Source organism: Ursus americanus, chromosome 34 (genome assembly GCF_024610735.1).
Source record: "Ursus americanus isolate L20-20 chromosome 34, mUrsAme1.1.p, whole genome shotgun sequence".
NCBI lineage: Eukaryota > Metazoa > Chordata > Mammalia > Carnivora > Ursidae > Ursus > Ursus americanus.
In genome coordinates, this window is record NC_142160.1 from 19824267 (window position 1) to 19847669 (window position 23403).

Here is a 23403-nt window from a genome sequence, read left to right on the forward strand (position 1 = left end):
GGAGACAGAAATGCCCAGAGAGGGAAAGGCTGGAGTCCAAAGTAGATAAGCAGGCAAAAATGATGGTCAGAAAGGGAGTTGTCCGGTGAACATTCTTTTTTTCTCATTGAAATTGCAGTCATAGTGATAAGACCTGTAAGGTGACCCTTTTGTGCCCGCGATGTAGGTGTGTGGGCCGAGGCGGGTTTGCTGTTCCTTACAGAAGGGGAAGAATTAGCCTGTGTTTATTCATAGTCCCCTAGTGACCTTGGGAAAACCATAATGGCTGGCGGCCTCCCCAGAAAAGGCAATGAGACACCAGCTGAAGCTTGGGAAGCGCGTGGACTTTGTCACGCGAGGCTGCATTCTTGCTTTTCCGATACAGGTCCCGAAGCAGCCCGGGGACAGGTTGACTCATGAGTCAGCAACCTGAACCTTAGATCTCAATCTCATGGCGCGTGCCGCACCCTCAGCTTCGGTGGCCATGTCTATAACCCAGGACTCCACAGACATTTTGTGAGGGGCAAGCGAAGGAGTATACGACATGTACAGATAACTACAGCAGTGCCTGGCATAGGACTAGCTCCAGTAATGTCTGCTCTCTGCCTTCTTTCCTCAATTTGATATTAAGTTCCTTGCGGGAAGGAGCAGGGCACGTTCATGTTGCATTGCCCTAAGGGCCTGGAGCATTATCTGGAAGACTCGGGGATGCTGGATAAATGTCTTATGCCAATGCCAAAGGCCAGTGGTGAGGCTTGGGGCTTAACTATGGGACCTAAGTAATTAAAATATTGACCTTAATCCCTTCATGAAGTTTCCCTAAAGATAGGTGTATTAGGTAGGCTTTACTGTCAGCATTTACCAGAGACTGAAATGACAGAGGCTGAAAACACAGAAGTTTATTTCTGTCTCATGTAAAAATCTGAATGGGTAGTGCAAGGCTGGGGTAGTGGTGCCCTTGTGTCCCAGTGGTCTCTGACTTCATGGTCCAAGATGGAGGAAAGGGGGTGAGAGGTGGTACATTGCCGCTGCCTTCCATGGCACCGGGACATCTCATATACCTCCTTTCCTCACCTCCCAGTAGCCCAAAGTCCAAGCTGCCACAGGACTGAAGATGTGCTTTTCATTCCAGACGGCTATGTGGCTTCTATAACTTGGAAAGGGAGATTAGATATTAGACAACAATCTGCAGTTCCTTCCACGGGCGTTCTTCTAGAATACTTCTGGAAAATGGAATGATTGCTGGTCCCCTGTGCTGGACCGTGAGGGTGGTAGCCACTTCCCAGGGATGGAAGAGAAGCAGTCTAGAAGCTTCCTGAGTCCCAGATAAATGAGGAGCTGCCAGACAGTCTTGAATTATTCATTTACATGTGAGAAACAAATTGCTTTCTTAAAACACCCATTATTTTGAATCTTTGTTATCTACAAGTAAATCTATAGTCTAAGTGATGCAATCAGTCTGGCGTGCATGAGTGTCTGTGTGACTGTCTGTGAGCTGGAGAAACTTTTACCCTCTGCCTATGTTATTACCCACCGGGGAGCGAGTGGTCCCTCTCTCTCCTGACTCAGCAGCTACACTGGCGGGAGACAATTCCTCTCTCCACCCAGCTGTGACTTCATTCCATTAGGCTAAAATTTAGATCAGGGGTGAGCTAATATACCAAATTGTACCCCAGTGGATTCCAATTTATTCTCTTTCCACTTATAGGGTCAGGCCCCGTATACTTAGTTTTATACTAGCAATGTGAATTGTACAAGACTCTTTAAAAAAAATCAAGCCAATCAGAAGTAATAAGATCTTAAAACATAATCCTGCCTTGCTGTAGGAAATCTTGGTATGTGAAAATTCGGATACATTTAAAGTGATAATGCCTCTACAAAAAGACTGAACCCTTTACAAAATTAGCAGAGGAAGAGGTGGGTCCACCGAATAATTTGCTGAATATCTGAATACCCTTAAATAGCGACATTTCCTTACGCATTTATAATACTGTGTCCAAATGACTTCAGATGTTCAAATAATCTTTCTGTTACACAAAGTGAGATAATCAGTTCAAACACCCATGTTAGGTCTAAATAAAATAGATGGAAATTCATCCATGTAATATTGTTTTTCCAATGTTACTGCTTTGACATTAACAATAAGGATGAAGGACAGGAAGGAATAGTAAGGAAATGTTACCTAAAGGCATAGTAAAGGAATTAAAATGGTGGCCAGTCTGTGCAAGATTAAGCCTTCCCATTTCTTTTCTTTTCTTTTCTTTTCTTTTCTTTTCTTTTCTTTTCTTTTCTTTTCTTTTCTTTTCTTTTCTTTTCTTTTCTTTTCTTTCTTTTCTTTTCTTTCTCTTCTCTTCTTTCCTTCCTTCCTTCCTTCCTTCCTTCCTTCCTTCCTTCCTTCCTTCCTTCCTTCCCTTCTTCCTCTCACTCTCTCTTTTTCTTTCTTTCTTTCTTTTTAAAGATTTCATCCATTTTTTTGTCAGAGAGAGAGAGAGAGAGAGAGCACAAGCAGGGGGAGCGGCAGGCAGAGAGACAAGCAGGCTCCCCGCCGAGCAGGGAGCCTGATGCGGGACTCCATCCCAGGACTCTGGGATCATGACCTGAGCTGAACGCTGACGCTCAGCCGACTGAGCCACCCAGGCATCCCTAAGCCTTCCCATTTCTTCCTGTTACTTTTTATCATAGTTTAAACACTCCCCCCCCCATTTCAGAGTTCATACCTTGTGTACTTTACAAAGCTTATACTTTGTATTTTAAAAATATCATGTAAGATGTCTCAACTCTAGGCATTTTCCCTTCTTCCACTGTAGCTATGATACCACTGCAGTGTGGAACTACCTTTATGATCCTCGAAGGCAAGACCACCAGCTTTTAAAGCAGGCCAGCCTTCATATCCAACAGCTTTAACCTCTAATAACACAGAGAAATAAATAGATAAAGCGCCTAGAAGGGAAACCAGCTTTTCATCTGGGCTGTCTTTCGTTATGAGTTCTTAGAAAAAAAGCAAACACAAAAAACTGTGTTCGTGGTCTGTTGCCTTGCTTTTCAGGAGGGACATTTTCTGGATTTGAATGCGGCATCTTTGTTCACCCATGATTCCAGGGAGGAATCCACTTTTTTTGAGCAGTCGATTATATAACTCACCAGCTTTGTAGCCACAGTTCCATTTGCAGCTCCAGCTGCCACTTGCTGGAGGGAGGGCCCTGGCAGGTGTCCAAGGCCGCACACCAAGCAAGGAAATCAGAGTTCGCAGAGTGTTGAGCACCATGTCCGCTGGATTGTGCCAGGACAAGTGAACCGTTCAGAACGGCTTTCTGGTTTATTATCTTCTCTCCCATCCCCAGGGAGTATCTTCTCCAGATAGGCTGGGTTTGGAAAGTCTAGCAGCATTCTAAATGCAAGTTTATAGAAAGAAATCCAATTAGCAGAGGGAAAACCGTATATAGATACGGACGATGTATGAATAGACAGACAACTCTTAGACTTGCGAGGTGTTTTCTGCCCAGGTACCTGCCCTCTGGCCCATTCCCCTCACTCTGCCTCTGGAAGCAGAGGCTCTCTTCCCAGGGCTCCTCATCCAAGGCTGTCTCGTTTGGGGGTCTACACTTTCAGCTCTAACGTGGCCAGAGCCCCCTGGAGACTTCTTTCTCCAAGACTCCATCGGACGTCCGCCGTGGGGATTTTGCTTGCCTGGATTCTGGGTTCTCCTTGTTGGTTGCTGAACTATATAGTGCACCCCACTTGGAGGAAAGCAGCGGAGGCCCCCACTCAGATTCACTTCGGAAGGGTCGCTTTGCTTTCTCGTCTTGCCATTGAGTTGCTGGCCCGTCTCCTGTCTCCATCTAGCCTTCACTGGACGAGGCAGACCGGAGAAAATTTTCAAACGATTGCTCGCTCTGCTTCAGCAATGCCCAGCTGACTCCAGCTAACCACAGGCCAGGTGCTTCCGGCCTGCTTCCTTCTGCCGACGGAGCCCTGCACAGGAGCTCTGGTAACCACTTTCTGTTCTGCCTTCTGTTTACTTCCTGCCTCCACCACTGACTCTGGTTGGGAGTGGAGATCAGGGGAGTGGAAGGGACGAGCTTTGAACTTGAAGTCAGATAGCAGTTGTAATTCTCGTAGCCCGAGACCTTAGGGTCTGTGGGATCTAGAGATGTCATTTAACCTCACCGAGACTCAGTTTCTCCACCTGTAAAGTGGACAGCCTCATGCCCCTTCTGAGTCAGCAGCAGCCAACAGAAACGCCTTCCCCAGAGGTTCCCCCTCAGACTTAGTCTCCATATATATATAGTTTTAAGATATATCACACATGTTCTATATAATAGCTAAAAGCCAGACTCGCTGAGGAAAGTAGAAATAGAAGTTAGCATGCAAATCCGGAGATTTTCTAATCATGTGTGGTGAATTTCAGTTGGATTTCTTGACAGAAGACTGTTCAGCAGAGCTGGCTGCGTGGTGGAGACCTCACAGGTGAGCCTTCTCTCCTCCCCATGGCACATTCTCATCTCCAGATCTGGCGAGGAAGTTTCTAGGAACTCGGAGAAGGGGGAATGAAACGGATCATCTCCCCATGAAGACATTCAGAATATTGCATTTCCTTTTACAGAGCAGGCTTATAGATGCGTGTTCTCTTAAAGCAGAAAGGGAAAAGCTACAACCCCCTGAGCTCATTCAGTTCAGGAGTGCAAGCGGATCGACCTGCAGCTTCTCCCAACTTCCCGGGTCGCTTTACCGACTGTGATCTGAGGCAAGGGAGCACGCGCTTCCCCAGGGCGCCAGTTAAGCCAAGGAGAGGATTGGTGGGGCGTGTGGTCTTTTGAAAAACCACATGACCACACCTGTGGCTGAGACTACAGTGGCTCCGAGGGGGTGGCTCTGGGTGTGGAGGGAAGCTGAAGCCATGATGACAGAGGACTTCTTTCTCGAGAAGCCTCCCCATTTCTCCCTGTGTGTGGTTTTGCTTTGCAGCAGAGAGGTGCGAATTGGGTCCTGCTCGGCCTCCACCGCGCCCTGCGCTCGGTCAGGGCACTCTGCAGTGCGCTGGGTATCAGTACCCATCGAGGGCCGCCACAGAGACACGGCTGGCTGGCCTCTTATTCATTCATCCTGTGTGCCTGTTGTCTGAGCATTTATTATGTGCCACACGTTGCGTTTTAGCCCTCTGCTGGTCTTAACTCATTTATGCCTCACAGCACCTCTATAGGGGGGCAACCACTTTTATCCCCGCTGCACAGAGAAAGAAACTGAGGCAGAGGGAGGCAAAGCTTTCCTCATGCCTTCTTTACGAGGAATTGTGTTTGGTTTACAGTTATTGACTTGAAGGTGGCAATTTTCCGGAGAATTTTTCTTGAATGATCTGGCTGGAACCACTTGCTCACTAAGCAATTCACATGTTTGTTTCAGACAGTGACAGGCCATCCAGACAGAACGAGGGAGAGTATATTATGGGGGCAGTATCACTGATATTAGACCCTTCCGTACCATGGAGCAGGCGGCCTAGAAGATCATGCTTACAGGGGACACTGGTAGTTTCCAGATTTTTTTGTCGGTCTCTGACCTTAGGCCTGTGGTTTTCTAAAACATCCCACGTTTCCTTCCGAAGCAAAGGCATCAACAGGTATCCCTTCTCAGGTGACTGTTTACTGGAGTTTTGATAGCCTGTCTGGTTTGAATACCTCTGTGGAGCAAATTCCACATTGCACGCATTGTATCATCTCCAATGGTCACCTTAAAACACAGAAAGAGATTAATGACAGTGACGTCCTCGGTTCCTCTGGTGGCAGTGAGGAGCCCTTTGCGCAGGCTGGTAGCAGCTCTCGCTCCGCCTTTGAGACCCCCTCCTGCCCTTTGAACTCAGCAGAATCGCGTGTGAAACTTGACTGCATGTGTGCTGGGGCAGGAGGCCCAGAGCCAGGCCCTGGTCGAACTGCGATGGCCCCCAAGCACGACGGGTACCGCTGCGGGATGATAAACTGGGGTTATGGGAAGATTGCGGGCAGACGCTATTGGAAAACTGGAGTAAAGGAAGAAAAAATGTGGAGGGCAGGGGACACTGATGAAGGCGGGTGGTTGCAAACTTAGGCCATTAACCCCATGAGCTGTCCCCGTGCTTTCTTTCTCCTAGTGGCACCTGTTGCCGTAGTTGGTGAAGTGCCACTGGGAAACTGGGCTGGATGGCGGGGGATCAGGTCATCGTGCGCCAAAAAAGTGCTTAGTTATCCAGGACAGCTGGCATTTGTAAGGGCGGAGAAGGAGCAGGGCTTGAGTGTCTGCTCTGTTCTTATCCCGTGACCCTGGTGACAACACGCTGTGTGTTTCCAGTTCCCCCTCAACACCACGGTCTTTAGGCATTCTGTCCATTTGGCTTCTCACAGCGGGTTGGTCCAAGGCAGGTTGGAAATGCCGGTTATTTTAGTTACCCTCAGGCAATCTGATGGGCTCTCTCCTCCTGCTTCCCTCCCTCCCCACCTCCTGAAATCCTTCACACCTTTCCATGCACATCTCAGAGGCTGCTTTTTCTATAAGCTCCCCCCCCCCATTGTCTGGAGCTGGATTTCATCTTGCCCTCCTTGGTGCATTCTGTATTATAGCATGCACAAAAACCCATCTTGTATTTCTCTTTATTATTTGTGTTCATGTCTCACCTTGACCCAAAGCTCCCTGAGGGCAGGACTCATGTTTTCTTCATCATTACTGCCTCCGTATCGCCTTGCACACAGTATCTTGTACAGAGTACATGTTTAATAACTTCCTGTGGAATCGAAGTTGATTACAGACCTTCCACACTCCCGGTTGCACAAACAGCCCGTGTGTCTACAAACATGAAGATATGTGGGTTGGGTCGGGGCAGCAGGAGAGGAGCCGTCCTGGGGAGGAGAGACGTTTGCAGGGACTGAACGTTTCTGCACTGAGCCAGTCCAGATCTTTCTCCTCCCTAAACCATCAACGCTTCTCATGTTTTCTCCTGGAGGGTCTCTGTCGTTCTTGCTTTTCAGAGATTAACTACATTGCTTCTTTTTTTCTGGCGTGCTCTGAAGGCCTCGCTGGCATCTCCTTTGCTTTTCAGAGAGCTTAGTTTGTAGCAGAGGGGAGGACCTCTCTGGGTCACAGCAGGATCGCTCACCTCCCCTCTGCTCTCTGGTAGCCTTAGTCTGAAGGGCGGAGGGGAACTGCCGGCCAGGGCGGCGCTGATCTGTTCACACGCTTGGGCTCCTGCAGCCCTGGGAGGTGATGGGAGAATGTCAAGCCATAATTGACCTTCAGTATCAGCTGGTCAAGGATGAGCCTCACCAGCCCCGAGGCCAAGCTCGCCATTGCTGTTTTAAGATAGTAACCCAGGATCATATTGTCTATGTTAGGGAACACAGTGATTCTTCTCTTTCTATCCTAATGTTTTAATTATTATTATTATTATTATTATTATTATTTGGTCATTCGTTTTAACACCTAGGGAATGTTCTATATCTGTAAGGGCCCCTAGTTAAATGACAGTCTCTAAATCTGGACACTCATTTTCATCTCTACTTTCCCAAGAGAGCCTGGCTTTTGGCTATTCAATCGATTTCTTGTGGTAAGTAAATTTTATAAAAATACTCGGAGATGAAATTTGAGGGCCTGGGCAAAGGGTTTCTCCTCAGCTCCTGGCGACACCGCTGGGCCAGGTGGCTTGTGGAAGACACAGAAGAGAGGTCTTTGGAAGTAGGTGGCCAGGGCAGTCACAGCTCATTCAGTCCATACAGTGAGTAGAAACCCAGATGGAGGCGTGAGCTGTCCCCTACTCCTTACAGCCCACCGTGCCCATTTCGGACCCCAACAATTCTCATCTTCTACAGGCTCTTTCTTTTTTTTTTTTTTTTAAGATTTTATTTATTTATTTGACAGAGAGAGAGACAGCCAGCGAGAGAGGGAACACAAGCAGGGGGAGTGGGAGAGGAAGAAGCAGGCTCATAGCAGAGGAGCCTGATGTGGGGCTCGATCCCATGACACCGGGATCACGCCCTGAGCCGAAGGCAGACGCTTAACCGCTGTGCCACCCAGGCGCCCCACTACAGGCTCTTTCTGACCACAACCTGAACCCGGTGACTGAAAGCAAACAAATTTCACCTACTCCTCAGCGCGCGCGAGACCCTGGAGAGAGCGTGTATAAACCAGCAAGGGTCGACAACGCAGCTTCGACAACGTGTAACTGGTGAGTTTAACAAGCAGCACTTGTGACATAAAGAAAACACAGCATTACAGTCTTTCCCCCAGCAAACCTTTGAGCCTGATTCAGTGGGATTAATTGTCTCCTGCCCAGGGAAGGCAGCTCTGGCAGATCGTACTGCTTTTGCCTCCAATCTTATATAAAAGATACTCCAAGGTCACTTGAGGTTGCAAACACAATCTCCATTCAGTAATTAGAATGTCATGGTGCAGATGTTAATCAAAACTTTGAACGTGACAGCACCCAATTGTCTGACTTCCTTCAGCTCCGAACTGCTTCAGGCATGGTCCTCTTGTCTCTACCCCTCGGGGCTCACACCCCTCCCTCCTCACTCCCCCCTCCTTCCTCCCCTCTCCCCTCCTTGTCTTCCATCCCCTCCCTTTCCTCTCACTCCCCTCCCCCTCCCCCTCACTCCCCTGCCTCCATCCCTACCTTCTCACTCCCTTCCCTCATTCCTCCTCTCCCTCCTCACCCCTCTCCTCACCTCCCAGTTCCCCCCCTGCTCACCCTCCTCCCTCTTCATCTCCCTTCCTCTTCACCCCCTTCCTGCTCACCTTGCCCTCCTTGCTCACCTCTTTCTCCCTGTATACTTTTCCTCACCTGCTGGATCCTTGCCAACATGAAAAGTGGGAGAGGGAGGGATGTGGGCCTGAAGCTACCATCCCTAGTTAGGTTGCTGATGATTAAAACAGACCTTTTCTCCGTGGCTGCCTTTTTGGGCTCTTTGAAGTACTCTGCTGAGCGATTCCTCCCACTGCTCCCATTACCTATGTGGATTCACCTGCATTTTGGCTGGCCATTTATAACTCCTCCTGTAGCTGGTGGGTCCCCAGTGAACCCCTTCTGCTGTTCTCACCCCGGGTAGACGAGATGAGCTGGGTGTCTCTCTGGCACGGCTCACATCAGCTCCCTGGATCCTTTGCCCAGCCAGCTCTGAGGATGTGGGCTGACCCCACCGCAGAACATTGTCCTGCCTGCAGCACCAAAAGAGGGAGATGGCTCTTTGCTCCTTGGACACTTTGTCCCAAGGGAAGGCAGAGCTTAGGTAACGCTCCATTCTGGCCTGCTTAGCCAGGAGTTGGAAACTGGTCCTTGGTGTATATCAATTGCCCTTCAACATTTTCTGGAACTCTCCTCGAAACTCTCTCTTCCAGCCTATTACTCTACACCTGGGAGGGTAGAAGGAGGTGCCCCGTCATCCTCCCAGGTAAAGGAGGATGGGGGTTCGCAAGACAGTAGTGCCTCTTGCAAAAAAGGAAAAAGAAAAGAGAAAAAGAGAAGAAGGAAAACACACTTGTCTCATTTCCTTTTTCTACCCTCTCTGATCTCCTTTTATATTTTTTTGATCTGGCTGAAAGCTTCAAGATTCATGGGACAAGTTCTTGAGGCCTTTCCAAGTGGTTGTATATGAAGCGAAAGGTCTCACCTTGCTCCCACCTTGACACATGACATCCGTTGTATCACCCCTGTTGAAACAGAGCCTGGAAGAATTCATTTCTAACACACGGCTGCACGTATTATCTGAACTAGCTCCGAACAGCTAGATCTGTGCCTCTTACCTGTCCCTGCCCGGGGACATCAGGTACACGACTGGGACCTGCCAACTTCAGCAGCCACAGGAGAATAAGCCAGTTGGCCTCAGTCCCTCTTATTTATGTTTGTATTGCCCTAGACAATGCCAGTGTTTTCACTGGGGTGAGTAATGGACAGGTGGTGGGGCATAGGGGGAGGTTCTCAGCTCATTTCTGTGAAGGGAAGAATAGAAATTAAATGTTTTGCTCTAGTGTTTCAATGTACGGGATGAGGTGGGAAGGAAGAGATGCATATTCCTGGGCATTTAGAGGGAACTCTCTAGTCACTCCAGTAACTAATCGCAACCCCCAATCGGCGAGGTTACAAATCCCGCCAAAGCATGCACAGTGCTTCCGTTCACGGGCTACGATGGCTATCAATGAGCATAGTCATGCTACATTACAAGAAACCACCAGCTCACTGGCCTATAAGAAGCAATGTCTGTTGTTTATGCTTCAGAGGGGTCCCTTGGGGCTCGACCAGATGGTTCTGCTGATCTGGAGGGGCTCCCTCATCTTGAAAGGAAGTTGAGTGAGTGCTGGCTGATGGAGGATGACCTCGGCTGGAGTGACAGGGGGAGATCTGGCTCCGCTCCCTGTGTATCTTCTCCAGTAACAGGCTAGCTCAGGCAGATAGAGGCGCAAAAGTGAGTAGAAATAAGCAAGAGCTCTTGAGCCCAAGGCTTGGAACTGGCACACTTATTTTCAACTTGGACATCCTGTATTTTTTTATTTGCTAAGTCTGGCAACCCTATATTTCATTTTACTGACCCAAACAAGTCCTGTGGCCAAGCCCAGAGGGAAGGGGCAGGGCAGATCACCCTGACCACAGCGGAAAGCCTTGCGGAGTTATCTGGCAAAGGACAAGGATCCAGGGCTCGTTGGAGTAATGCAATCAACCTACCCCATGGGCTTTTTTTTTTTTTTTTAATAAACTTCTTTTTTTTCTGGCTAAGGACCATCATATTTATAGTGGTTCCCCCTCATGGTCTCTTCACCTGTGTTGTTAGCAATAGACATTAATTTTATTTTCGGGACTTTAGCTTCTGCGTCTAGGGGAAACAGAAGTGACCACACTCCCTTGCTAAAGTGACTCCTGCCCTCACAAAGCTTGGCAAACAGAGGATTCAAATTCCTGCTTTGGCACCATGATGAATTTCATCGCCTTTTTGGCCCTTTATGGTCCCAGAGAGTCAAAACCGTACATGTGAACTCAGAGACTATCAGGGTATTATGGTGCCAGAATCACTTGTGAGAAAGAATGACAGGTGAGCGGGAAAGGAGAGGCACAGAGCCAAAGGGGGGCTAGAGACTTTGCAAGACAGAGCCAAGGAGTGGCTGGCAGAAGCTGGCAAGGGGAACGTAAGTAACTCAGGTCGTGGTTTCCAAGCCTGCTTGAGCACCCAAATCACCTGGCGATATCCTACATTTCTTAGTTCCCTGTGAGGACTGGGGACTCTTGGTCCGTATCAACCTTAGAAATCCAGTTCCTCAACCTGTTTCCTTACAGGCTTAGATGCATGTCAGTGTGAGTGGGATAACACCCCTGGATGGAACTAAAATTGGTTGGAAACCTTCCTATGTGGAAACGGATGGCACATAAATCTTCATCTCTCTTCTTCTCAGTTACATTTTGTTAATTTCATGACCAATGTCTCTATGTGTTGGTGATAATAAATACAAAAAGTGTATTTGACTCTTCATTTATTTGCTTACATTTGTGACTAGCACATTCTTTGAGAGAAAAACCATACCAATTCTGTGCTAGTGTGGAATATTCAGAATTTGGTTTCTCTTTTTGTTAAATGCAGAAACGTCACAATTTTTCTGATATTTAAGTATTTGTTTTGTTAAAAGAATACGATTTGAGGACTGGAGGAAGAGGGAGAAGCCATTAGCATGATTTAATTTTATTGCTTTTGAAGTAGCAAACATTCATTGACTTGCGGACAAATTATTTGATTTCTCTGAAAAGGCGTAGTATTATACAATGAGTGACGGCTGATGATGTGTTTTCTTGACAAGTACTTTTAAGAAGACTATTTCTAAATGCAAAATGCCAAGCAAAATCTTGGGAAGAAGCTGCATATTTCTTTAGTGAATTCACAGTGATTCACTGTAGCCTTTTCGTTTCTTCCGTGCTCCTTAGAAAGCCCTTATCTATTTAGGAATTTCTTTTTCCTGCTTTGAATGGAAATTCTCTGCAGAGCCAACCACTTTAAATATCTGTTTTAAACTCCTGATTGGTTCATTAAAATTCGTTTTTAAGAGTTTTTGTGTAGCTTGGATTTATGACCCTAAACACTTAAAGTCAACGGTGTGTCAAGTCTAGTATGGCTGATGGAGTGGAGAGAATATTTAGTACAGTAGTGAAATTTTATAAGCTTTGGCAATAAAGGGTAAAGATCTAGATTCATTTAGAAACTAATATTGGAAAATAATGCCTTGTAATTTTATAGCTTATTATCTCAGTTGATTCTCAAAATTACTGTTGTGTGACGTAGGCGGTCAGGTAGCCATAATCCCATGTTAATGATAAGAAAACCAAGGCTTAGGGAGGTTGGCTGAATGGGCCGGTGTCATCTTGGTATGTTGAAGAACTAGGACAGGAATCCAGGTTTTCCGTCTTCAAGGCCTGACTTTTTACATGACGGCATATGGCTTTTAAGACTGAAGTGGTTAGTTAGGGTTAGGCCTGGACGTACAAACATGGAACGAGACCCCAACCCTATTTTCAAGAGCACGTTGGGAGGTTCACTGAGAGACAAGTCAGAGCGTGCTTCACAGCACAGTCTGGGAAGGACACGGAGAGGCTAAGGCTGTAAGGGAAGGAGGGCCCAGTTCTGTCAGGGTTGGGAGTGGGGAAGAGTTTAAGCTCTTGTGGTTACAAGAAGGAGTCTCAGTCCTTGCCTGTATTTCTCTGCCACAAGACATGACCATGAAAGTGGAAGTGTTTTTGTTTTTGTTTTTGTTTCCCCTGTGCTCAGGAAACTGAGTGTTCGAGGAATTGAACTGATGATATTGAAGACAGCAACTCCAGCTGAGCAAGAAAGTCTGTAGTTGTTGAAGAATTCTTGGTCCGGGTGTCAGGAGCGCTCCCAGTGAAAGGCAGCAGGGGTAGAGCCCTGTAGAGGAGACCATGACTCCGGACCTTTGCCCCCACCTGGAGCTTCAGACAGTCATCATGGCGGATGGTATTTTCTGGAGATGGCCACAGCAATGTCTTTTGTTCCCCAGGCTCCTTCTCATCGTCACCTTCTGTTCCCCTATTGAGAGGCTGAGTCTAATTCTTCTTCCTTTGAATTTGGGTGAACTTGTGACTGCTTTAACCAGTAGAGTATGCAAAGGGGATGCTGTGTGATTGCCAAGACTGGTTGCAAAGGGGGAGGCAGCATTGTTTGCTGGGATACTTTCACTTTATTCAGGCTACTTTCGATCAAAATACAATTAATATGTCAGAGATGAACCATTTCTGTATCTTTTATCTATCATCTATCTCTCATCTATCATATAAATCTCTTAGTATGAGAGAAAATGTTTCAACTGCCATTAGTTCTATTCTGCTATTTGTTTTTTTTACGCTTGGAGTCGAATTATGGATACGTAAAATTCGTTTATACATGGGATCAGAAATAAAAGTTGAAGTTGAAAACAGATCCATTCCTTTATAAGAAGACTGTATTTCTAGAAAAAGACTGGCGAACAAGGGAAATGTACCCTCTCCTAAACCAGGCTGATGTTTACGCTTGTGTTTTGAGGTTTTTCTCTATCTTTCTGGTTTCTCCTGCTCGGTTGTTTTTGTTGCCACTTTTTGCTCCGTCCATCCCTTACTTATTGCTGGTTTCCATGGTTACTCCGTAGGCCTTCTCTCCTTTCCTTTTTATTCCTTCTTCTTCCCACATTTTCTCTTCCTCTCTCCCTCCCCACATATTCCAAGGGTGATCTTTTCCTCTTTTGTGGCTTAATCACTATGTATTGTGGACAGTCCTTAACTCCATAAGCATTTATTGAGTGTCTTCTGTGTGCCAAGCATTCTTCTGAGAACTGGGGATACAGTTATAGCCTAACATTTTTAGTGGTTTTAGGCTCGCCAATCTTATTTTCAACTGGCAACGATCATCCCAGAAATTCAAATATTATTGTATAAATTTACATTAACATAAAACATGTGTTCCGAAGATGATGACTATTTAGGAAGAAATGAGAAACTGGTTAGCAGCTTGAGCCAACAGACTTTTCCTACCTCTTAACTTGGAAAGAGTATCTGTTTATCCTTGGTATTAAGGTAGCATGATTGATGAGAAAATAATTTTCCCTTTTTGACACATACTGCACTGTGTAGGATGCAGTTGGGAAGTCCCCTGTGCTGACAGCTATTAATGGCAGAAAACCTGTTTGAGGCAGATGCCAGAGGGAAAGAACTAGGAAGTGTCATTTTACTCTGGTCTAGTTGGCTCTCACACTTTGTGGATTGTACCGGATCACTGTGAGCCAGCTTTCTGGACTTTAGATTATCTTGATTGACTTCTTTCTTGGACTGGAGTCCTTTGGTAATGTTAATGAGGACTTTCCAGAGGAATAGCTAGGGAAAATAGCATCAAACCATTCATGCAGCTGAAAGCAGACATCTTTGGTGATATTTACATTGGGCAGAGACTGTGCCTTATTTTGGGTTATGTATAAAGACATTCTTGGCTTCCAGAATTCTAACCCTAATGTAATTTGCAAAATTATTTGGTTTGGAAAGATGTAGAAAAGCCAATTTTAAATTGTCACGTAGTTTTTTCTTTCAATTAATTGAGGAGCTTGAAGATTAACATGAAGCCACACCCCACCAGTGCTGTTAAAAACCCCCAAACAGTTCATTAAAAGAAAGAACGAAGGAAGGAAGGAAGAAAGGAAGGAAGGAAGGAAAAGAAGAAAGAAAGAAAGAAAGAAAGAAAGAAAGAAAGAAAGAAAGAAAGAAAGAAAAAGAAAAAAGAAAGAAAGAAAGAAAGAAAGAAAAAGTCCATCAAAGTAAAAACAAATAGTCCTCATCTTTTCCTACCTAGACTATTTGCTTCTAGACTTTCTGGGTGTTTTTTGGTTTTTACTGTCATGTTGTTGAGGACTCCTCTTCCTTTTGAATCTAAGACACCAAAAGGCTTTGTTCTGAAGCTCTTTTCCACCACAGCAGCTGGTGGTCTGGTAAACACAAAATGAGTGCTTAGGTTTTGGGAAGCCTAGCATCTTCTTCTTAGATCCTGTTCTGCTGTTCCCTAGCACCGGTCAGTACGAGAAGAATCTTCAGCTGCGTCTCTGGGGCTGCTCTCTGGTATTTCAATCCCAAAGGCCTGTAGGCCGATTATGCAGTCACACCCAACCACAGTGATGGGTTCTGTTGCAGGCAGCTACTTTGAGTTTCCTTTTGTGTTGCTGGGTCAAGAAGATGTCAGTAAAATTGAGGAGAAACACGAATGCATCTGCGCCGGGGATGGGATAGGAAACAGGAGAAATTAATGACATAGTGGAGTGCACGTTTGGGTAGGAGAAATATCAAAACTCGTAAAATCTCTCGGAGGCATGGTAACTGCTGAGTGGAGCACAGTGGAGGGGAGTGGAGAGGAGGGAACACATGGAAATACCTAGCAGGTGTCAAGCTCCGAGCGAAGATTTTCCTAACCTCTCTTATCTAAATCTCACAACAAAATTAGGGCATGACTATTATCCCTAACTCACAGATGGGAAAGTGAAAGTTCAAAGATGTGAGACAGTTTGTGCCAGATCACATGGCTTGTCAATGGCAGGCCCCATCTTTGAATCTAGAAGCTTTGCTTTTTTCCAGCACCCCACGAACACCACACAACAGAAGGTATCCATCGACTGTTTTATTTCATGATGCGTCAAGAAAGAGTGGGTCACAATGTCCTCAGGGTTGCTGGAAATGTGACATCTGACCTCGCTAAGTGAAAACAACTGGAGGAATGAACTTCACAGAGAATCAGGGAAACCATTTACCGGCTCCGAACGTCAGCCCAGGAAACAGTCCTGACGCTCAGCTTGACAATCCTTATCCGTGGCATCAAACGACCAGCTGCAAACCGGAGTCTGATTCCCCTGTTAGAACCAAAGAAACAAGGAAGCGTGAGCAAAAGAAGGATAAGGTGAAGGGTTTTGCGAAGACGCGGCATCTCGGTGGTATGGTTCGCCCCTCACCTTCCACTAATTGGCTTCCGAATGCTTTTCCTCCAAGACCTAATTAGAAACATTCTACCTGGTGCTTTAGCAATGTGAAGATTCTTTCTGCTGTTGTTAAGCAAGTTTTTTTTTTCTTTTACAAGAAAGAAACTTAATTCAAAGTTTAGCTTCAATATGCTTGAATTTTAATCTCCTATTTCTTAGCTGAGGCACATTTTTTCCTTTGGATCAGAAAGCACTCCTGGCTGCTACCAAGAGTAAGAAATACCGTCCTGAGACAGATGTCTATTTCCTCCGCCAGGCTGGTGTGGAAGCCGACCCAGGTTTCCTTCCCCATCCGAATGGCAGGGGAAGCAGCAAGGAGATGTCAAACATTCTGCCTAAACCATTTCTTTCTCACCCCAATGCTCTTGCCACATCCAGTGTCTTTTAAAATAGCAGCAAAATGGCTCTGGAAGTAGATGGCATTGGTGGCAGGTGAGTGGCTAGGACCTCTAGGCTTATGAGTCATGCCTGTCCCAAGAGCAGGACAAGTTTGGGGCTGGGTCAGACCTGGATTTGAATCTCAGCCATGATGGTTTATAAGCAGTTTTGTCTTTGGAAGCGTATGGGACAGAATGTGTTCCACGACACCACCTTTCCTGTGATCTTGGGATTTTAATTAAGGCTCACATATTGAAGACACTGGGTGGTAAGTGCCCATGCTTTGTAAGGAAGGTCTAGACGCTTCTTTGTAGACTTTATTAAGAAGCAGTAAACCTAGTCTTTGAACTCTGTCCCCATTGCTCACCACCCCCAGTCTGTGTAAGAGAAAATGAGATGATGCGGGGAGGGAACAGGAGAATTCTTTGAAGGGTCTGAACAGAATTAGAAAATGCCAGATTTTTCTCCGCTGCTTCCTTCTTGGCCTCAAATCCTGGAAAACCATTGTTAAAGGTGGAGGTCATCTGAGGGAAAGGAAAATTGATGTGTCATAATCCTGCTCTTTGCTTGATGACCTAGAACAGAGATGGGCAACCTTTTTCTACGAAGAACCAAGTGGTAACTATTTCAGGCATTATGGGCCAAGTGTTCCTAGTTGTAGCAATTCAACTCTACCATTATAGAGAGACAGGCTTTCTAGACAATAGGTAAATTTGGCTGTATTCCAATAAAACTTTATCTCTAGAAATCTACTGGTCAGATTTGGCCTGTGGGTCATAGTGTCTGGACCCTGATTTAGAGATTTACCCATTAGTTCTCTGGGTTGGATCACAAGTGATTTCCCAGAAGAGTGTCTGATGGGCATTATGACATAATGAAGACGAGAGTGTCCCATAATGTCCTAGTCAAGAAAAGTTGTGAAGACTTAAAATGGGCAAAAAAGATAACTGGGTCTTTTTAAATGGAAGCCAGGCATTGTCTAGAATACTCTCCTTGGTCATGTGATTCTCTGGGATCTGCAGCTTTCATTCTCTTTAAGTTATAAAGAAATAATCTCTCTTTATAATTTAGTTTATATTATATATTTATACTATAATTTAATTCTGTAGTTTCTGTAAATTCTGGAAAATTGATTGCTGGTAATATGAATTATTTCTGTCCATAGAGATGCAAGGGAATTTTGGGCATTCAATTCGTGCCCCCCTCTTTTCCTCCAAAGATGCCAGTTTTAGATCTAGCCCGCAAATTCCTTTCATTCCAGATTCCCGAGGATCTAAAACGTAACTGCACTTTGGATTCTCCTTCGAACTGTTTCTAACATTGTAATTGTTCCCTCATTAGCTAATGAGTTAAGGACCATTTTTGGCAAACGTTCATTTTATGTTTGCATAAGAGTTGTGATTTTGTCCTTCAACATCCAGGAAAGGAGAGGGAGCCCTAGACGAAGTGTGTTGAGCCCCTTTTAGGCATCACTTCAGAATTCTCTTGGCCCCTTAACCGCTTCCTCCAGTGTCTGCTGTTTTCTGCAGGTACAGTGAGAGAAAGCCTGGCCTCAGGCCTGCCCTGCGTCACCTCCCCTTTCTGCCCTGGGTTTCTCCGATAAAATGGTGCTGAACTCAATGTGCTTAGCTTGGAATACCGGGGACTTAATACCAGTGGGAACACCACTTGGCCAGTGGGGAATAAGAGACAATAGATAAATGCTTTCTACTTTCCTCAGTTTCTCTCACCCCCAGCTCTGAAATGCATGTCATAAAGGTCTGTAGTCTGTCCTCACATAATGTTCCTCTTTGTCCTTCTTGGGGGCCAAGTTGAAAAAACACACCTGTATTGGCTTTGTCTCCTTCTCTTTCTTTCTTCTTCTCCTGCTCTCTGCCTCCCTGGGATCATAACCGTATATAAAAATTACCTGCATGCAAGCCTCTGGGTCTGGCCCTACTTTGGGGAACTTAGGCTAAGACAGGAAGAGACCTATACTTTTTTTTTAATTAAAGATTTTATTTATTTACTTGTCAGAGAGAGAAAGAGAGAGCACAAGCACAGAGGGAGCAGCAGGTAGAGGGAGAGGGAGAAGCAGACTCCCCGCTGAGCAGGCAGCCCAATGTGGGGCTGGATCCCAGGACACCGGGATCATGACCTGAGCCGAAGACAGATGCCTAACTGACTGAGCCACCCAGGCAACCTGGGAAAGACCTATACTTTAACTGTTTGCTGGACAAGCATTCCCAGTTTCCTAGAGGCCAAGTGGACTCTGGGCAGGATAGCCAGGAGTGAACTCTCTTGGAAGGACCCTGTCCTGGAGAAGTGTTTGCTGGGGGGGAGGCGGCCCTGATGGAAAGAGATTGCATGAAGTGTACAGACAGGGGGTGGGTATTAAGCTGGAGTAAAAGAGGTCAGCCTGAAATTATATCCCCTGCCCTGAGGATTGGTCCAATGGGAGGTTGCTGAAGAGGACTTGGAAAAATTTACAAGGAACCTCATAGATGAGCCAGAATTTGAGGACTGCTTTGCAAAAGTCATTAGACATAAAACAGCACCATAAAAAGCATCAACTAAAAAAAAAAAAGAAAAAGAAAAAGTTTTATTCCCTAAGCACTTATTTCACTTGCTTCTATCTTTTCTTTTTTCTTTTTTTTAGAAAGAGAACTGTTTATTACTTCTATGTACAGAAAATTCAACAGCATCCACCCAGCCCAGTTTGGCGGCCAGTTCTTTGGCCTTTGCCTTTTCCAGCTTGGTGATGCGAGCCACTGACTTTGGACCCAGAATGTTGCTTCCCCAGGGACAGTGGATCTCATCATATCTGTCATTGTCATTGGTCCTGATGGTTTTCACCAGCTTAGCCAGAGCTCCTTTGTCTTCTGCGTTAACCTGTGTGAAGGCGACAGTGGTATAGGTCTTCCTGTGGCCCAGACGCCCCAGCCTGGCCTTCCCCTTGACAGCGTGGTAGGGGACCCCCATCTTATGACACAGGGCAGGCAGGAAGACAGCCAGCTCAGTGCGATCCATATCGTGTGCGGTCACTACCAGCTGAGCCTTCTTGTTTTCCACTACGGTGGTGACAGTGTTAACCCCAGCTTGAAGGACAGGCGACTTCTTAGTGGGGACATCCTCTTTGCCCACAGCCGCCTTCTCAGCCCAGGCCAACAATCTCTGCTTCTTTTCTTGCTGTGTTTCTGGTATTCGTGGGCCGGCTTAAGCAGCTGAGTAGCTGTTTGGTGGTCCGAGGCCTGGGTGAACTGGTTCATCATGGGAGGCACTTGTAGACATTTATAGAGAAGAGCTCTTGGACGCTGCAGTCAAATGTAGTGGGGCCATTTGACAAAGCAGGTGAGGTCCTTTTTGGGCTGGATGTCCTGTCCAATGCCAAAATTCTTGGGCCTTTTCTTGGACAGGGGATTGAGCACCTTCTTGGCCTCCTGCTTCTTCACGACAGAGGCTTCGGGCTACCTTCTTCCCCTTCGCCTTGTTGCTTTCAGCATCTCGGGTGGCGGGAGGAGAGAGCTCCATTTGTTTCTCTTGACCACGGAGGAGGTAAGGGGACCTTGAGTAGGTGAGGAGCTGGATTAACAGAGGAAAAGAAGAGAGAGCATGCTGCCTCCCCTCTTCACCCATGTCTGTAAAATTGTGGGCTAGGATAAGCAGTGCAGGAGGTGAGAAGTTCTTAAATATCTCCAGCATCTCTCCACATCAGTCCTGTATTGGCATTGAAAGTTTGCTAAGCAGTTCGGTCCTTTCCTAACTCCCTACCATGGTCAGGTTTCATGCACAGTTTGAATTTTCACTTAAAATGCATTAAAAGTAAAATGCCCATTGCTGTGATCTCTGTGGAAAAAAAAAGAAAAAACAACTTTCGAGAGATTGAAAGTTGAGAGTTTGAAGTTGAGATATTGAGATTTTGATTTGGACTGGACATTTTTTTTTTAAGATTTTATTTATTTATTTTGAGAGAGAGAAGGGGCAGAGGGAGAGGGAGGGAAAGAATCTTAAGCAGACTCCACTGATTGTGGAGCCTTGCACGGGGGCTCTTGGGTCCACGACCCCAAGATCATGACCTGAGCTGAAACCAAGAGTTGGGCACTTAACTGACTGAGCCACCCAGGTGCCCAGGACTGGATAGGACTTCTTTTTTTTTTTTTTTAAAGATTTTATTTATTTATTTGACAGAGATAGAGACAGCCAGCGAGAGAGGGAACACAAGCAGGGGGAGTGGGAGAGGAAGAAGCAGGCTCATAGCAGAGGAGCCTGATGTGGGGCTCGATCCCATAACGCCAGGATCACGCCCTGAGCTGAAGGCAGACGCTTAACCACCGTGCCACCCAGGTGCCCCTGGATTGGACTTCTTAACACCAAAATTCTTTTAATGACTAAAAATGCCTGGAAAGCTATGAAATCTGCCTCAGGTATGGTCAAAGGCCAGGGAAAGAAAAGTTGGTAGTATTTAAGGGCTCTTTCTTGAGTTTGTCCCATTCAATAAATTACTTATTTACCTTCCCTGATTTTATTTTCCTCATTTTCTTTTAAAGTGGGGATACTAAACCTGGCCTATAGGTTCATTTGTAAGGATTAAACGAAATGTTCTGTGTGGGGTCTGTTGACTGACTGACTGATTGACCAAAGGGAACTGTGGGCACCAAACTCAGGTTCCATTGGCCAGTTGTTTTCACTCCTTGAATGATCTCAGTTCAACTGGTCATCATCAAACGTTGTCTGCTCTCAAACCCCACCAGTCAGTCAGTCTTTAAATACTGCTCTAATCATCTGAGTGTCTTTTTCTCAGATAACTCAAATGGAAAAGCAGGATTTTTTTTTTTTTTTATTACTGCTTGGACGGCATTTTCTAATTTCTATTTTACATCCATCAGAGTAGCCCCACACTTCTCCTGATGCACCTCGGTGTAATCCCTTTCTTTACTGAAGAACATCAAGGCACCCTGCCGTCAAACCTAGCAGCCTAATTAGTAAGGAGCGTGGGGCTGAGATGCAATTTTTTTAATTCTCAAATGCTCTATCCTGAGTGATTTAATCCTGGGAACATATACATAAATTTCTGCTCCACGTCATAAGATGTTATTTGTCACTCATCAAAATAAGGTTGTCATTTTTGGGATGAATTTACAGAATTGCCGTAACTTTTTTTTTTTTTTTTTAATGAATCAGGAATGCTTCCCTCTTTGCTCACGTGCTTCTGACTTAGGCTTTGTTCTTGTCATTTTATCTTCCTAAGAAATATGTGTGCAAAGCATTTTGTCTCGGGACTGTCGTCGGGTCTGACTTACCGTTTTCCCAAAGCTCAACAATCCATAAGAGCATTTGTCTTATCACCCCTCTTCCCTCATGGTCTCCCCCACTTGAATTTACTTTGTAAATTTTTTCCAAAGAAGGGAATAGTGACATCCGGGGAAGCATTGCAAAAAAATTCCTTCTAGGGTATTGGGGGTTATACTAATGGGCCCATAATGCATTCACAGAAGAGCTACAGACATCCTGACTTGGGTCCGTGGGGTGCAGGATCTCGTTACGATAAGCAGTAGTACACCTGCCCCAGCTTCGGTCCACATGTGTGCCTGTCCCTTCTGAGGAAGAGGGGAAGTCTAGGCAGTGTCATGTCTATTCGGGCAGCTGTGCGGCAAGTCTCCAAGAGGGTTGGCCCTTCGTAAGATGTCTACGTCACAAAAGTTTGACACAGGTACACTTTGGTTATTATTTTAGCTCTTATTTTCCCTTTCTCTTCCCCTTCCATCTGTCCTAAGCGGCTCACGGTTCCTTACTGACCTGAGGACCCTACAACCTTCAGGTACACGGTGCTTGGACATGGAGTAGGTCCTCAATGAATTTGATCAATGAGTACGTGGCATACGTGACTGAGGTACTTTTATCCCTATCCTGTTGCTAATGGGCTTGGTTTTCCCTGCAAGGCTGTAGTTTACAGAATGTGGCCATGGAAGTCATAGAGCAGGGTACTGCTGTGATCCCGGTGTCCCCAAACATTCGAGTCCATCAGGAGGCCCAATTAAAAACATTTTCATAATGTATAGGGCTTTAATTTTCTCATGTACGTAGATGAAATTGGGATTAATAAAATGCAATGGTGCTTACAGGACTTAATGGACAGGATTTAACATAATGATAAAAACCTGTAAATCTGTATTTATTGCCGCGAGAGGATGTTGGTATGTTATTTCATGACAGAAAGAAGTAATCACTTTTAAGAATTGGTGTCAGTACTCTCTATCGCTTTTTTGGTTATTGTTTCTAACACTTTCCCTTCAATTAATTTATTGTGTATTCATTAACATGCTTACTGAAAATAGATGGAAAAGTTTAGGGTACCTCCTCTCAGATGCAGATCATTTGGAACAGGTTTGGTGGAGGGCAAACAGCTGTGCCTTTTGTGAATTCTGGCCCCTCACAAGGCCTTTCAATTAATTGTAACAGGCCAATATTTCCCCCGTTACCATGGCTAACTGAAGGCTGACCATATTCCAGACTGGCTTTACAGATCAGAACACTGGGTATCGGACTTTAAGAACGATTATTTTAAAGAGTTTCCTGATATTCTGTGCTGGGAGAAAGATCCATTTGGGAGAATAAGAATGAGATGAAGAATTTAAACTGGCACCCAAATGAAAGCCCGTGTGCGGTGAGAAGCATTCAAATAATTTTTTAATGAACTGGTTCCTTTGACTTATTTTAAGATCTCTATGTAGGGGGAAATAAAAGCATGACAGGAATAGAATAGATGAGAAAAAAAATTAAACAAGATTCTGCCCCATTAGTTTTGACTGACAAGGAAAAGATAATAGCCAAAAAGCAAATGGAGTTTGTTGGCAGAGGGGGATAATGATAATAGGACTTTCACAAATATATCAGGGAAGAAATAGATAAAAGTTTTTAGAAAGTTCGGTCGTCAGGCGAGATAGGCGTACCGTGAATGACTTTATAATGGTTGAGATATTGGTGTTTAAGTTCTGTCATTACCAGGAGACGTAAAGAAGGGAAGTTCAGATCACTAATGAATAATAAAGAAAATTGCGAACATGGCTACGAAAA

At 45.4% G+C, this 23403-nt stretch overlaps 1 pseudogene; it reads right to left on the bottom strand.

The window, feature by feature from the left end:
- Nucleotides 1–18984: 18984 nt before the first annotated feature.
- Nucleotides 18985–19965, bottom strand: LOC123781514 (large ribosomal subunit protein eL8 pseudogene; annotated as a pseudogene).
- Between the last annotated feature and the right edge of the window lie 3438 nt (nt 19966–23403).